This window comes from Ovis aries, chromosome 11 (genome assembly GCF_016772045.2).
Source record: "Ovis aries strain OAR_USU_Benz2616 breed Rambouillet chromosome 11, ARS-UI_Ramb_v3.0, whole genome shotgun sequence".
In the NCBI taxonomy this organism is placed as follows: Eukaryota; Metazoa; Chordata; class Mammalia; order Artiodactyla; family Bovidae; genus Ovis; species Ovis aries.
Window position 1 is genome coordinate 51893059 of NC_056064.1, and position 17651 is coordinate 51910709.

General features: G+C 47.9%; 1 protein-coding gene across 2 annotated transcripts in view; it reads left to right on the plus strand.

Moving 5' to 3' along the window:
• The window catches only part of TBC1D16 (TBC1 domain family member 16), an 81543-nt gene that overhangs the window by 1027 nt on the left and 62865 nt on the right, over nt 1-17651 (plus strand). The window lies entirely within an intron of this gene.

Consider the following 17651-nt stretch of genomic DNA (forward strand, 5'->3'; position numbering starts at 1 on the left):
CCCAAAAGGAGAATTCCATTCTAAATCTGTCACAGATTGATTGGAGAACTTAAAAAAATCTGTGTGTTTGTTTTAGAAATTCCCCACTAGAAACATCAATATTTTGTTGACTAGCAAACATTAAACACTTTTAAGGACCAGGAAAACTTTTGCAAAGAAAAGATTATTAAAGTGAGGAAAGCCTCTTAGTATTAACTGTGAAACTCATTCACGGCCGTGTGTTGTTGGTATCGGAAGGCTTGTTCTCTGCTGAGTGCACTTGGCTTGTGGAGCGTTTGTGGTGAGCAGAGTCTCAGAATATGACTAAAGAAAGTTCTTATCAGTGGAATTTTTTAATCCTCCAGTCATGATGATTGTTGTGTAAATAGATTCTGATTATCTTGCATGAATTAAACCCATAAAATCAGGAACTGAAGTGATCCCCATTTGACAGGTAGAAACACTGACCCTTCAGTTCCCCAAGTTCACGCATCCCGGAGTGACAGAAGTACAGACCTTGGGCCCAGGATGCTCCAGCTCCACTGTACCACACTGTACCACAAAACCACTGTACCATACTGCCCCCGCCCTCTTGCCCCTACCACTCACGTGAACACATTCTCCCTGCCCTAGAGACTTAGAATAACATGGTTCACTCTGCCAAGTGATTCATGAACATTCGAGAGAGTGAGGACTAACCGATGTCACCACTAGCTGCTAGTATCAATTCAGTTGAGTCTATAAAAAGCCCCCCAGGCCTCAGTGTAAAGGCATCTGAGATGATAGCCTCTGGGTTTGCAGAACCCTACCTACAACTGCTGGTCTCCCTGGCTCAGGTTTTGGGTAGCTCAGTGCATGGGTTTAAAACATGGCCTCCAAATATAGACTGCTGGATTTGAATGCCAACCCAGTGCATAGTACTGACTTAATGCTACTGTGCCTTGGTTTCTCCATCTGTAAAATGGGAGTAATACAACCTGTCACAAAGTTCTGTTGCAACAGTTATCTAAAGTACCTAGTACCTGGCTCATTCAAAGTTCCTGTTAATATAAGTGTTTAATTATTATTAGTGACCGTTGTTTGGATTTTTCACATTTAACTAGATTGGTAAAAATATTTGGTTTTGTTTTTTGGTTCCTTGTATATGTGGTCCATCGGGTGGAAAGCTGATCATAAGCAGAAGTGGAATTCTCCATTTAGATATATTTACAGTCTCTCTCTCTCTTTTTTTTTGTTTTAAAATGTGGACATTTATTATTACAAAATCAACTGGTTTGATTTTTAATACAAATACAAGTTAAAATAATTGTAAACTGTCATTCTTTTGAGTGCAAACAGATAGTTACCCAAAGAAGAAATAAACCCTCCTTGTGTGCTCAGTTGTTGTGTCCAACTCTTTGCGACCCCATGGACTGTATCCCGCCAGCCTCGTCTGTCCATGAGATTTTCCAGGCAAGAATACTGGAATGTGTATTTCCTTCCCCATAGATATATTTACACTCTTGATAATTTTGTGGGGTGCTGGGTCCCCCTGGGCCGACCAGGGACCAGGGTGACCAGGTTGCCTGGCAACGCACATCTGGAGTAGAGATTTTAATTTGTCCCCCTACATCCAGCCAAGGGTCCCCAGTTTTCTCCACAGGCCTGAATCCTCTCCTGTAAAATTAGTGAATTAGCTTCATACAGTGGTACAGTTGGGGAGGGTGACTTTAAACATGAAGGATCTGTAGCAGCGGAGGTTGGTTTTATTGATGTACTTTGTTATTGTACATTTTTCTATTGTATTTGTATTAGATTGATGAATGTTGATGAGGCCATTGCACACAGAAGGCACATACTTCTCCCAGCCCACCCCCACCTCCTCGAAAATGACATAGGGAGTCTTTTCCCACTCACTTCCATGTTGGTGGTTTTGATGCTAGCAACCACCCATGTGTCCTCTGGGCACTCGCATCTGTAATAAATCTGCTTTGATGAACTACCTGATATGTGATATGTGATCTGAAGCATGTCCTTTACTCCATCTTCTGAACTGATATAGCCATCCTCAGAGAGGAGAAATCAGGCACTTAAGACTTGTTTAAAAAAAAAAGATCAAGTTCGCTGTCTGCGTGTAGTAGCCTCAGTTGTAAGGCTAGTACAAGGAAAGAAACCGAAAGAACCCAAATGCATTATCCAATCTGAACGGCATTCCCTTCTCTGCCTGAGCCTCCAATGGAGAGTCTTTCCAGGTGTTTAGAGCTGATTGGAGAAGGAAATGGCAACCCACTCCAGTGTTCTTGCCTGGAGAATCCCAGGGATGGGGGAGCCTGGTGGGCTGCCATCTATGGGGTCGCACAGAGTCGGACACGACTGAAGCGACTTAGCAGCAGCAGCAGCAGAAGCAGAGCTGATATACAAGATGAGGGGTCTGTATGGACTCACCTGACTGCATACAGAGATGTGGTAGTATCTTTTCCATGCTCTTTCTAGATTGGCTCCTATAGAAACCACCATCACCTGGGTGCACCCTGAGCCTGTGTCTGAACCTGCTTGCACACTTTGGGGTTTGCTCTGGTTTTCCACTGAGTGACCCTGAATTCAAGTGGTTGATAAATTGGTTGTTACACTCTCTGGCATTGGAATCAGGACAAAGGACATATCTGTCAGATGGCATTTGATACCTTTACGATTTTTCAATTTCTTCTATTTTTTAATGTTTATTTGGCTGTGTTGGGTCTTAGTTGCAACATGTGGGATCTAGTTCCCTGATCAGGGATCAAACCCAGGCCCCCTGCATTAGGAACACAGAGTCTTAGCCACTGGACCACCAGGGAAGTCCTGGTTTTTCAGTTTCTGGAGCTAAAATGCTTTCCCTGAGGAAGATCAAGTGTGTTGCATTCCGGGGGTGTTGTCAGTATGTTCCCCCCCAGTTTGATTTCTGTTTTGTGGTGCATTAGCTACTCCTTTGCCACAGACACTGAGAACCTCTCTGTGTTAAAGTTTATAGGCACAATATAGAGGTCAGATGCCCCTCATCCACTTTGGGGTTGGTCAGTGGTTTCCTGGTTGGCTTTACCCTTTTCCTTGCTTTTTGGGTTTAGTCCTTCCTCAGTATGGATCCTGACTCATCTTTAAGTCTGTTTCTCCTTGCAGGCCCCCCTTCCTTGGCATGTTGGGGGAGGTGGTTTGAGGGTATTTTCTGTCCAGGGGCATGGGCAGCAGATGGTCTTTCTCTGGACAGGCAGAGGGTTTGGGGTTTTCCAAGGAGTGGGTGATAATTGAAGTGACAACTGGACAGTTGGGAGAGGAAAAACAGCTAAGCAGGCCACCAGATCTTCCCTCACCCTCGTTTCTTTAACTGTCTTCTCCAGTTACAGCCTCTTGAGGGTCCTTTTTCCTTATGGCAGTTGGCCCAGGGCCCCAGCTCTAGGATTTCTGCCCTAAAACTTCATTCCTTCGGTTTAACTGCAAGTCGACTGTGTTGTCCTCACTTCCACACAGAGGGCCCCACGCACAGCAGCCCTATCTTTGGGCCACGATCTTTTCCATGTTAATCCTGAATGCAAAACGCAAGTGCAGCAGATATATTTCTCTTCTGCAATGATCCCATAATTTGAACTTAAATAAGAAGAGGGGTGATATCAACTCCCAGGTGTCTTATCTGGGCAACGAGACTGAAGAAGATCCAACTTCCCCAAACTGTGCACCCCAAAGAAAAGTTTCCTGATCTGCAATATTTGTATCACCCATTGAACTGCAAAACCGGATGTTCCCAAAAAGACTGCGGTGCATGTGCCTGGCTCTAGGAGAGAAAACCGGGGCCTCTTATGAGGTGTATTAGCAGCAGATGTTTTATGAGAGGAAAACAATCCTTGTTTGCCTGTGCCTGGCTCGTGTTTAAGATGGCATTACCATGTCCCTGCTCTGTGTTGATTGGTCTTTGAGGGCAAAGCAGATGAACCAGTTTCTTCTGCTCATCTGGCAGGTGACCAGAGCTCAGGGCAGTTTGCTCCTGAGCAGTGTGACAGTGGCAAGGTTGGGGGAAGAATCACCTGTGGGCTTTGCCATACAACACGTCCCCTAAGCGTTCATCGGCCCCACTCCCTACCTGCTTCCCCCTCACTGCAATGGACAGCTGTCAGTGGATGTGGGCTGTGACAGGTGTGCGGGAACTGCCAGATCACGAGCTGCCAGGACCACACTTGTCCTGTTGACCCAGGGTGGCCCTGCGGCGGGGACATGGCACAGAACAGTGAACGGGAGAACTCTGGGCAGAGCCTCCCTCCTACTGGCTCCAGCCTGCTCTGTTTCTTTTGTCTTCTTAGAAAGGTTCAAGAGGTGTCTGCACCTTTGCTCTATTTGTTTTCCATTGGGGAATTGATGCAGCTCCTTACACCAGCATGGGGGCTTCCCTGGTGGCTCAGCAGTAAAGAATCTGCCTGCAATGCAGGAGAGGCATTGGGTTGGGAAGATCCCCTTGGAGAAGGAAATGGCAACCCACTCCAATATTCTTGCCTGGGAAATCCCATGAACAGAGGAGCCTGGCGGGCTACAGTCCATGGGGTTGCAAAAGGGCTGGACACGATTTGGTGACTAAACCACCACCAGCGCCAGCGCCTTACACCAGCACAGGAACCAAGGCTCTGGCACTTGTCTGTGCACAGCTTTCCTCTGTCCTGTCCAGCCATCGCAGAGGCTGGGTCTCCCCTCTGCAACGTCTAGGCCCAGGTTCTCATCATATTGCTTAAAGGCTAGTTGCTCTGAATGGAAGTTTGACGGACACTGGAGATGGAAAGCCCCCTGGAGAGTTAGAAGTCAGCTCTTTACAGTGTCCTTGGTGTGATGTGGTTGGCAGAAGAGCAGTCCCCAGATGTCCAGATGTTACTTCCTAGTTCTGGGACCTTGTGACTGTATTGGGTCATGTGGCAAAGGGGATTCAAGTCGCAGATGGAATTAAAGTTGCCTATTGGCTGACTGTGATGTGGAGAGATTGTCCTGGATTATCCAGTGAGGCCGTGTCATCACAGGGTTCTTGAAAGTGGAAGGCGGGGCCAGAGTCAATGTCAGAGTGATGCCCTATGAGAAAGACTGCACCTGCACTGCCGGCTTTGAAGGAGGAGGAAGGGGCCATGAGCCAAGGGATGTACGTGGATTCTAGCTGGAAAAGACAGGATAATGGATTGTCCCTTGGAACCTCAGGAAAGAACCCAGCCCTGCTGACACCTGAGGTTAGCTCAGTGAGACCTGGGTTGACCTCTGGCCTCTGTAACTGCAAGATAATACACTGTATAGTTTTAAGTCTCTATTTTTGTGGTGACTTGTTACAGTAGCCAATACACTGGGGATAGAAGTGCTTTGTGAAGGACACAGGAGGGGAGACGTGTGTCTTTTCTAAAGGATGTCATTTCTGTGTCTGTGTTTTGCTCATTTCTGTCTTTTTTGATGACTTTACCTCTCTATCTAGGAGGACTTTCGCTGGATCTAAATCACTAAATCTTGGGGAATGAATTTGGGGTAATAGTTTCTTTTCTAAGAAAGAATTCTTCAGGTTTCTTTTGGCTGTTCTGCGTCCCCTTTGCTGTGCTTGGGCTTTCTCTAGTTGTGGCGAGTGGGGGCTACTCTGTTGCGATGCACGGGTTGCTCATTGCAGCGACTTCTCTTATTGCAGAGCACGGGCTCGAGGCACACGGGCTTCAGTAGTTGTGGTTCAAGGGCTTAGTTGCTCTGAGTCATATGGGATTTTCCCAGACCAGGGATCAAACCCATGTCCCCTGCATTGGCAGGCAGATTTTTAACCACTGGGCCACCAGGGAGGGTAATAGATTCTTAACTTTACCCCTGTAAATATTAGCTAGAGGAGAGCCCCACCCCACCACTGCCATACGGAGTTACAAAAGCCTTGCTTCCTCTGGGCCGAGTGTCAGTGGCCACGTGGCTCCTGGGGAGGGAGGAGGGAACATGTGTGGTTAACAGCAGGCCTGCTGCTGCCCACTGGCTCCAACCCAGCATGGCAGGGCCAGTTCTGAACAGGGCTGGGAGAGAAGAAATCTGCTATCCTTCCCAGGCCCCACTCTGCTTCTCTTGGGGCTGCTGCAGTTTCTGACATCTCTCTTCTATAGGCAACCTCTCCCCACTCTCCAACCACCTCAAAACCTCTCTCCTCCTGGAAGCAAACTTGAGTTACCTTCATCACCAATGTGACTTACTCCTGCAAGTCACAGAGGACCAAGAATAGTTCTCAAAGATGTTCTAATTCTCAAAGAGTTGCAGGTTAATAGGAAGAATGACTTCCTAGTCAAGGAGTTTCTGCAGTCTTTTGTTTCATGAGCGTGTTTGTGTTTGTGTGTGTGTGTGCGCGCGTTTTCTGAGGAGAGGCCAAGTTGATCTTTTCTTTCAAATTATACAATAGCCTATTTTGTAAAAAATGTGGTTCCTGATGGCTCAGAGCAGCACAGAATTCAATGTGTATTCATACATTGATCAGAGATTGTTAAAAGCCAGCACTGGCATTTTTATTTTATATCTTTTAAAATCATTGCCTTTTTTTGCACACTCAAGCTAATGCACATTCCAGATCTTGGCCTGACTCCATTTCTGTATTCTTTGTGCCAACTGCCAGGTTGGCATCACTCTCCTTTCCATCAACAAAAACATGGCATTTGGAACTCTACTGAAGATGGCCCTTCATAAAAGGAACTTCTCAGAGATGTCGTGGGCTCAGGAGCTTATAATCTAAGATCAACAATACTGATAAGAACATAACCATTTTAAAAGTAAAAGTATTAAATGAATGCATTCAAGGAGAATGAGATTTTGTTTTGTTTTGTATTTTTAAATAGTTGTCACGGTTCTAGCTGGAACTGTTTCTCTATCCACCCTTCATCTCTCAGGATTTGGGGAGAGGATTTATAATATTGGTACAAAGTGCTTTGAGCATCTCAAGCTGCTTTTTTATTTCAATTAACACTGAATCCTTAGTAGAGATGCAAAAAGTCAGATAGCTGTTTCTGACTATAGACATCACTGGTTTTGTGTGTCTCAGGATCTCTGCTGGTGGCATTTTTAGATTATACGAGAGGGTCCCCTTGTACAGGTCCTCTCCGTACACCCTCTCCAGGTCCCCACCTCTATCCAGGTCAGGAGGAGAGTCAGACTGGCCCGTAGAAAGACCCCAGATCTGTGAAGGGGACCTGGGTGTTCTGCTTGCTCCAGGTTTTGTACCTGGCAACCTTTCTGGAGCACAGTTTTCTGGTCTTCCAGTGGGGTGGGAATCTTTGTTCCCTGCAGGACTCCAGGTCCCAAAGGTCCCGGGTAAAAACTGCTCTGCACATCTGCTCAAGAACTGTTCAAGGTCATGCATCTTGTGGATTTAGGGACATTAGAAGATCTGTCATCGGGTTGCTTGGTCTTTGCCAGCCCCTGGCATTGCTGCTGGCAGCGTGCCCTCAGTGCGGGGACCTGAGCTCCCTTTGTCACTGGCCTCAAGCTCCCTGTCCTTTTCCTTGCCTCCATCCACACCATTCCACTTCATCCTGGCCTCTTTGGCTGCAAGCTTCCTGGTCCCAGACTTTCTTTTTTTTTTTTTTTAATATATATTATTTTTTTAGGGCGGTACGGAGAATCTGTACACCGTCTCCAGGTTCCACTATCATTACTATTTTTTCATTGTGATAAAGTACACACAGCAGATTTTGAATACTGAACACTTTGAAGCACATAATTCTGCAGCATTAAATGTATTCTCATCCTTGTGCGGCCATCACCCCCATCCATCCCCAGGACTCTTCCCTCCCCTCCACCCAGGCCGCTCCTCTGGCTGGGAGCTTTTCTGCATACCTGTTCCTACTCCTCCCAATGGCTCCTTCCAAACAGCCCCTGTTATCCCAGCCTGCGGTGCAGGGGTCAGGCCCTTGATTAGCTCTGCCTCCCTACCAGTCTCTCCTCTGTTTTATGGGTCCTTAGGCATCTGGTCCCATCACTTCATGGGAAATAGATGGGAAACAGTGGAAACAGTGTCAGACTTTATTTCTGGGGGGCTCCAAAATCACTACAGATGGTGATTGCAGCCATGAAATTAAAAGACGTTTACTCCTTGGAAGGAAAGTTATGACCAACCTAGATAGCATATTCAAAAGCAGAGACATTACGTTGCCAACAAAGGTCCGTCTAGTCAAGGCTATGGTTTTTCCTGTGGTCATGTATGGATGTGAGAGTTGGACTGTGAAGAAGGCTGAGCACTGAAGAATTGATGCTTTTGAACTGTGGTGTTGGAGAAGACACCTGAGAGTCCCTTGGACTGCAAGGAGATCCGACCAGTCCATTCTAAAGGAGATCAGTCCTGGGTATCCTTTGGAAGGACTGATGCTAAAGCTGAAGCTCCAGTACTTTGGCTACCTCGTGAAGAGTTGACTCACTGGAAAAGACTCTGATGCTGGGAGGGATTGGGGGCAGGAGGAGAAGGGGACGACAGAGGATGAGATGGCTGGATGGCATCACCGACTTGATGGACATGAGTTTAGGTGAACTCCGGGAGTTGGTGATGGACAGGGAGGCCTGGCGTGCTGTGATTCATGAGGTCGCAAAGAGTCGGACATGACTGAGTGACTGAACTAAACTGAACTGAACTAGAGGCATCAGCCCCGCTCTGGCCTGGCAACGACCCTCTTCCTTGGCCTGAGCCCCAGCCCTGGCGTCTTTGAAGGATCGCCTCCACCATCTCCTTCAGGGCCATGACCCTGTGTAGTGCAGCCTATAAAAGTTCCAGCTGCCCCTCCTGTTGGCTGTGATGTGGACCCTGCTGTGGAACAGTCATGTGCTCCCCATGGACCCCAGGAGTGCACCCTGAAGGAGACAGGGGGCCCCTCCCAGGCTGCCCCCCTGTCTCGGCTTGGCCCCAACCCCTGCCCCACCCCTAGCCTGTTGAACCCTCTGGGGGCTCCCAGTTAGGACATAGCTTCAGGGTCAGGAGAGGGTGGCAAGCGTACAGAGGGTGCCCATGGGAGCTGTAGGTGTGGCTTGAAGGTGGGATTGGCCCCAAGGCTAAGACTTTTCCTCTCTAAGGCCAATTGCTGAAGCCTGAGAGCCTGCAAGCAGAGGGGCTGGGAGAGGGATGTGATGTGGGCTCCACCAGGAGACAGTTGGTCAGGGAAGTGGGGGAGCAGGTGCTGGGGCAGGCCCTCCTCATCCCCACCCTGCTCCACTGAACCCTCTTCTCAGTGCTCCTCCAGCCTCTGGCCTTCTAACTCCTCACCAAGCCTGTCAGAAGCCCAGGCGTGTGGTCTGCTCCGGACACAGTTTCCCCTTCGATGGTCGACCCAGAGGAAATGATTCCGGCAGTGGGCACTGAAGGGCCAGGACGGCCCGACCTTAGAAATCTAGGCAGGGGACTTAACAGTAGTGCAGAGGGGCCCGCTGCTTCCCAGGGGTCTGGTCGGGTGGATCTAGGGACCCTAAAGGAGCTGGACACTGCTCTGCTCACGTGTGGCTTATCTGTGAAGCAGGAACCACATGACTGATCATAAACCTTTCCACCACCCCGGGGTCATAGGGACACCCCTGAGGGACAGGAGGGGACACAAGGAGCTGTTCCCAGCCAGCCCACTGTTCGTCAGGTCTCATTGCCAGACCAGTGGGCACTGAAGTCCCGGGGCCTCCTCGCAGGAGGTCTCTGAAGGTCATTCTCCAGGCCAGCTCCTCCTGTGTCGCATCCCTGGACACAGAGCTGCACGTTCCTCTACTCTGGGTAACACATGGGCCCAAGCCACGTTTATTAACCCAGTGACAGGTGCTGGGCTGCGGGCGGGGGAGAGGCCTTCTGCAGTCTTGGATCCACCCAACACTCAACATCCAACTGGTGACAGACCAGAGGAGGCGGTGGGGGAAGGCCCTGGGCAGCCACTGACATGTCATTAATTTGTGCTAATAACAGCACAGCCTGAGTGGCAGAGGGGCTGGTCTGCCTCCTGTCAGAGCCCGATTCTCTGGCTTCCTTGGGGGTTCAGGGAGCAGTAGGTGAATGGTTCCCAGTCCCACATGGTGATGGTGGCACCTGGGCGCCCCCTCCCCCAGACTTCCTGGGTGAGAGTGTAGGGATTTGCCCTCCAAGTTTCTGAGAGCCCCCTGCTTTGGAGAAGCACTGCATCAGGTGACCTTAGAGCCTCTGGACATCAGTGCTGTTCTGGCTGAGCCCTGCTTTCTTAGCAGCTCTGCTCGATTTGGGGCAGCTGCACCCCAAGGGCACTGTCCTGAGCTTTGGGCCTGGGAGGGCCTCCATTCTCGTCTGGGAGGTGGAGGCCTTTCAGCAACTGTGCTCTCTGGGATTCTTTTCCTTCCCTCTCTTCTGACAGGGTAGGGGTAAACTCAGATTTACGTTCACCAGCTGGAGGACTCGGATAGAAATGCCAAATTAGGATGCTGCCAACTCGGATGGTGGGAGCAGAATAGAAATTCACACCAAGCAAGGAACCCAACCTCTGCGGACTCGCGTGTTGCCTGGCCTCCCCATGGAGGTCGGCCACCAGACACAAAGTGTGACTGTGGAGCTGGGCAGCACTATGTGACAGGTGATTGTCACTCTTGGCCTGGGCGCAGGTGAGGGGCCCCTGGCAGGCCCCGCTGGGTGTGAGGCATTCTGGATACATGGGCCTTGCCTTCTAAATAGCAACAAGCCATCTCTTTCAACAGAAGCAAAATAAGGCAGTAAGGGGGATTCCAGAGGAAAGGACTGCAAGGGGTGGGGATGTGGACAGGGAGGGCGTATTTGGAGAGCTTGCTCTGGGTTCCTTGCTTTGGCCCAGATGAAGAAGCTGTGGCTGGCGGATCCTGAGAAGGACTGCAGTGGCTGGATGCAATCACCATGTCAGCTGCCTATGAGCAGAGCCCGGTTACTGTACACCCGGGGGGGACTTCCAGTCCCCACGGAGGAGAGGGGCTTCCATGATCGATGGTGTGAAGGGCAGGCATTGAGTTTCTGAAATTTACTGTAACAGTGGTGCTGCAGTGGAGTGGGGGTGGTTGCTGGGGAAAGAGGTTAACATGACCCTCCCCTTCCCCCATAGTCCCCCCTTTTTTAAATTTCTCATAAGTTTGTACATGACAAGTATCCGAGTTTTATTAAGCTTTAATTGATCTCCCTATTTTTAAATCAAATAATAGTATACAATAAAAATGGGAAATAGTGATAAAAACAACACAAACACTCATTCAATGAGCTAGTGAAGGCGCAATTTTTTCAGGTAAGTGTATACTTTGAATTAGACTTTTTGAAATATCAGAAGTAGTTCATTGAAAATGGAACCATAAGAAAATTAGATGAAAATATAAGCCAACAATTAATGGATTTTTGGCTTGGGAAGAATGATATAAAGTGTAAAACTGATAAAAAGAAATCACTAAGGGAAAGTTACCATCAGTTTGCCTAGATGTTTAAAACGTCTGTATTTCAAAATAGGTAACATGATTTAAAGGCAAACAACAGATTAGGGAAAATATACATACAGCAAAAGATTAAGATCTTTGCTATATAAATACTTCTTTCCTATCAATAAGGATTCCGACACCCCAGCAGAAATATTGGCAAAGCACACAAATAGACAATTCACAGGTAGAACATAAATGTTTAATACAAATAAGGCAACTCACTCAAGCAAATGGATTATCAGAAACCATTTTGCAATGACCAAATTAGCAAAAAGTCAAATCCCTCAAAACTCTCATACCTTTTTAGAAATCCATTGGACATTATATCAGTTTGGCCTCCTAAGGAAATAGCAATCCCAGAAATTAACCTAGGAAAACAGAATACAGATGAAGATTTCTGCATAAAAATGTGAAGTTTATTTTTTAGGTAGCCACTATTTGGGGAGAAGGCAATGGCACCCCACTCCAGTACTCTTGCCTGGAAAATCCCGTGGATGGAGGGAGGAGCCTGGTAGGCTGCAGTCCATGGGGTCGCTAAGAGTTGGACACAACTGAGCAACTTCACTTTCACTTTTCACTTTCATGCATTGGAGAAGGAAATGGCAACCCACTCCCGTGTTCTTGCCTGGAGAATCCCAGGGACGGGGGAGCCTGGTGGGCTGCCATCAATGGGGTCACACAGAGTCGGACATGACTGAAGTGACTTAGCAGCAGCAGCAGCCACTATTTGGAAGACAAATATCTAGTGATGGTGGCTGGTTCAAGAATGGTACATTCTTGTAATATATTTATAGCTGTTAGGATGGAGGGTTGACAATTTGGATTTTTTGATTAGTTAATAATGTGGTGTATTAGTTTTCTGTGACTGCCATAAAAAGTACCACAAACTGGGTGTCTTAAGCAACAGAAATCAATTTTCTTACAGTTTTAGAGTCAGGAGACCTGAGATTTTGAAGGGTTGGTTCCTTCTGAGGCCTCTCTCCTTGGCTTGTAGAGAGTTGTCTTCATGTTCACACTATATTCTCCTTGTATACCTGTGTCTATCTCCAAATGTCCTCTTTTTAAATGACACCATGGACTTCCCTGGTGAACCAGTGGTGAAGACTTCAAGATCCCAATGCAGGGGACCTGGGTTTGATCCCTGATCAAGGAACTAGATCCCATAGGCTGCAACTAAAGACCTTGCGTGCGACCACTAAGACCTGGTGCAGCCAGATAAACGTTTTCCAAAATAATAATAAAATAAAGGACACCGGCCACTGGATTAGGGCCCACCCTAACGACCTAATTCTGACTTGATTATCTCTGTATAGAAGCTACTTTCAAATAATGTTGAATTATGAAGTGTAGGGGCTTCCCTTGTGGCTCAGATGGTAAAGAATGTGCCTGCAATGCAGGAGACCGGGGTTCAATCCCGGGGTCTGGAGAAGGGAATGGCAATGCACGCCAGTATTCTTGTCTGTAGAATTCCACAGACAAAGGAGCCTGGTGGGCTACAGTCCCTGGGGTTGCAAAGAGTCGGACACAACTGAGCGACTAGCGCACACACAGATGAAGTGTGGGGGTGAGAACTTTAACATTTTGAATTTTGAGGGGACACATTTTGGCTTATAACACGTGGAAAAATATGTTATAATAGAAAGCAAGATATGATATCATTCCAGTAGGTGGTTTTGTTTTGTTAAGATAGACACAGAAGATAGTAGAAAATACACAGATATTTTTGGGTTGTGAGTTCAGCGACACGTGTTCTTTATATTGACACTTCTCTGAACAAGTTTCATAATTAAAAAAAGAAAAAGCTTTAAAAAAAATAGGTCAAGGAGTCTCCACTTCTAGTTTGAAAGAGAGCAGAGATTGGAAACCAGTTTTAATTGAGGCGAAATAGGTTCATGAAGGAATGAATACATTGAAAAAAATAAATGAACATTTTCTGAAGAGAGTAAATATTCGTGACTAATGTTTAACAGACGTGTGGGATCTCCAAGAAGCAGATTATCTCCCACCCTTGAACAGCCTTGGGGGTGGAGCTGGGGAATTGTCCTTGCTTACCCAGGCTGGGTGGGGGGGGCCTAGGAACCGGAACTCCAAGCACAGGGGACAAAGTTCTCCCGTCCAGGTGCGTCCACTCACTGGGTGACTTGGGGTGTGCAGTACCTGTTTTCTCATTTGCAAACCTGTACTGCTAGGACTCGTTTCCCAGCGCTGCAGTGGGACTTCACAGCCGATGTGGGGAAAATGCTATGTTGTGAACACTTGTATTTTGGAATTCCCTTCAGAGCTTGCAGCACATTCTTTTGATTATGCTCAACGGTGGCAAACCATCTTCACTTAAAGATGGTGTGGTTTTTGGAATCAGCTGAGCGTTGTTTGCAGCTCATTCTGGCAGTTAGGGCAATTAAACTAAGTATTAGTAATACCATTTGAGGCTCAGAAGAAGGTAGGGCCCCAGCCCCGCCCCAGTCTTGCCCACCCGGAAGCCACGGGCCCCAGGAGGCCACTAAGCACCTGGACCACGGCTGGTCTGAACTAAGGTGTGCTTATGTTCAAAATACAAACCAGACCCCGGAGACGTAAAGGATGTAAACTAGCTCATCAGTAACTTTTCCGTATTGATTACATGCTGAAGTGATACTATTGGGGATATAATGGCTTAACGAAAAACTATTGTTAAAATGAATAGCTGTGCTTTGTACTTTTTAAAAGTACAGCTACTAGGAAATTTAAAATTTCATATGAGGCCTCACATTGTATGTCTCCTGGGCAGTGCTGATCTGAAGAGGGGAATTCATTTTCTTGTATGGCTCATTAACTGATCTTGTAATTCTGGAGTGATTCTTGAATTCTAAAAATATTCCAGATGAATGGAATGAAGTCATCATTAGAATTGGAATATAGCTTTATCAGGTGATTAATTGGAAAGAAAACACATATCCTGATGTGTAGGTTCCAGTGTGATTTAAGTTTTGAATCTTGGTCAGATGTCGTGTGTTCAGGCAGGAGAACTCAGTGGTTAAGACGGGGGAGACGCCCCCTCGACCTGGGGAGGCCAGAAGGCTTCCCCGAAAGTTGGCCTGGAGGGGGTTTGGATAGTGAGGAACAGCCCTGCCCTGAGTCTCCAGAAAGTGGTCTGAGCCAGGGGTTGGCCGCGTGTAGCCCATGAACCAAATCCAGCCCTCTGCCTGTTTTGTACAGTGCACAGGCTAAGGCTGGTTCTGACATTTGTTTTTTCATAATTTGATTTCTTGGGTTTATTTTTGGCTATGCTGGGTCTCTGTTGCTGCGAGGGCATTTCTCTAGCAGCAGTGAGCAGGGGCTACTCTCTCGATGTGGTGCACGGGCTTCTCACTGTAGTGGCTTCTTTTGCTGTGGAGCATGGGCTCTAGGGCCCTCGGGCTTCAGTAGTTATGGCATGTGGGCTCAGTAGTTGTGGTTCCCAGGCTCCAGAACACAGGCTCAGTAGTTGCGGCACATGGGCTTAGTTGCTCTGCGGCATTTTCCCAGATCAGGGATGGAACCCATGTCTCCTGCATTGGCAGGCAGGTTCTTTACCACTGAGCCACCAGGGAAGCTTGGTTATGACATATTAAATGATTGAAAAAAATTGAAGGATTTTCCTGTGTGACAGGAAACTGGCGAGAGTGAAATGAAGCGAAAGTGTTAGTCTCTCAGTCATGTCTGACTCTCTGTGACCCCATGGACTGTAGCCTGCCAGGCTTTTCTGTCCATGGAATTCTTCAGGCAAGAATACTCGAGTGGGTAGCCATTCCCTTCTCCAGGAAATCTTCCAAACCCAGGAATTGAACCTGGGTCTCCTGCATTGCAGGCAGATTCCTTACCATCTGAGCCACCAGAAGAAGCAAACAGTCTGATGGGAGCACAGTCACACCTGCCCGAGGACTGCCTACTTTTGCACAACAGGAATTAGTTGAAAATATTTCCTTTCTGGCCCTTTACAGAGCCAGCTTACCATTGCCGAGGCTGAGGGGTCGACTTGATTCTGTAACCCACCTTGAAAGTGGGGTCTCAGGCTTGGGAGATGCTGAGAAGGGGTGGATTCGGGACCTTGGACATGGCCGAGATGGAGGGGCTTTTGTGGCTCAGGGATGAGAAGACAAGGACACCAGCTGGTCCTGGGTCCCCAGGGCTGGTGATTTTCAAAGTCATCCTGCCCTTAGGAACTTCAGCAATGACAGGGAAGAGAGTGGTGGCTTTCTCCAGGCAAAGGGGCAGAGATGGGAAGGGTGGCTCCGGGGGGCCCCATGGAACTATGTTTGGGAGAGTTAGTAGCCCCAGACACAACTGGAAATATACAGGTAGAGGGGAGATCAGAGCAAGGGGCCCAGAGGGGCAACCAGAGACCCATAAGGGACTGAGGATCCAGCCTTCAGCACCTGGTCCCAAGACATTGAAGGAAATTAGCGCCAAGACCACCCCTCCCCTGCTGAGCCAGATGGCCCCCTAGTCCCTGCTGTCTGCGCCAAGAAACTGTCCAAGCACTGGACACAAAGAGAACTCCATTTAGGGACCATCCTAAATCAGCCCTGGATTTAGGGGTAAGTGTACAAAATGCAGAAAGTGCGAAGAACAATATAATTTACCCTGAGAACCTCCTCCAGTTGATAATTTAAAAAAGCTTTATTGTGGTAAAATAGACATGACACAGGGAATTCCCTGGTGGTTAGGACTCTGGTCTTAACCATTTTCAAGTGACAGTTCAGCAGCACTGGGGACATTTGGGTCCATGTTGTGCAGCCATCACCAGCATCCATTTCCGTAACTTCTTCATCTTCCCAAACAGTAACTCTCCCCATTAAACACTAACTCCCCAGCCCTCACCCAGCCCTGGGCACCCCCGCTTCTATTCTCTGTCTCTGTGTGCTTGACTGTCCCAGGCACCTCATGTAAATGCAGTATTTGTCCTTCTGTGACTGGCTGGTTTCACTGAGTATGTCCTCAAGTTCCATCCATGTTGTAGCAGGTGTCAGAAGTTCTCTCCTTCTGAAGGCTCAGTAATACCCCATCATATGGGCAGACCCTGTTTTGTTTATCTATTCCCAGTCAATGACCTTATCATATTGGCTTCAAGTCTTTTTTGTTTCTTTCTCTGAGAGTTGGAATTGCAGCCCATCTGCGACACTCCCATTCCAGCCACCTCACCCTTCGAGGCTGGCCTGCACCCTGCCCAGTGTGGCCTGGGTCTCAGACATCTACGATCTCTGACCAGGAGCTAGCTTTCCACACATCTGTTTATTTACACAGGCGACATCATGCCCGTGGTAGGCACTCCCAGCTTGGTAGGCAGCCTTCATGAGCCCCATGGACAGGAACATTTGGTTGGTTCACATAGCTGCTGCCTGGGCTTCTGTTTCATTTTTGCTGGAATTAACATTGCTTTTTGCCAGGGTGTCAGGTGTTGGGTTTTCATTTCATGTTCTCAGTCCTTCTGTTTCCTCTTCAGTGAATCGCCTGCTTTTTCAGTTGGGATATTGCTCCTTTTTGCGGGGAGTCTTTAGGAGTTCTGTATATGTTCTCAAGCTGATTCTTTGATTCCTAGTTCATTTTTTTTTTTTAAAGAATGAGTTGGGTGTTGACTCGAGTCCTTTATCTATCACTTGTGACCCCTTCCCAGCAGAGGCGGCCAGCATGTGTTAGGACAAGAGGTTGGGCTTTGGAATGATGACACACAGGTCAGGTGAGGATGGAGAAGACCTGGAGGGGTAGGAAGAAGGGGGAGAACCAGGACATTCCCTGGGAAGTCGAGGGCTGAGAACCTTAGGAAGGAAGGGACACAGTGGTGAACTCTGAGCAAAGAGAAAGCCTGGAGGTTTCCCTGGTGGCTCAGATGGTAAAGAATCCAGCTGCAATGCAGGAGACCTGGGTTTGATCCCTGGGTTGGGAAGATCTCCTGGAGGAGGGCCTGGCAACCCACTCCAGTATTCTTGCTTGAACTGTGGTGTTGGAGAAGACTCTTGAGGGTCCCTTGGACAGCAAGGAGATCAAACCAGTCAATCCTAAAGGAAATCAGTCCTGAGTATTCATTTGAAGGGCTAATGCTGAAGCTGGAACTCCAATACTTTGGCCACCTGATGTGAAGAACTGACTCATTAGAAAAGACCCTGATGCTGGGAAAAATTGAAGGCAGGAGGAGAAGGGGGTGACAGAGGTTGAATGGCATCACAGACTCAACAAACATGAGTTTGAGCAAGCTCCGGGAGTTGGTGATGGACAGGGAAGCCTGGCGTGCTGCAGTCCATGGGGTTGCAAAGAGT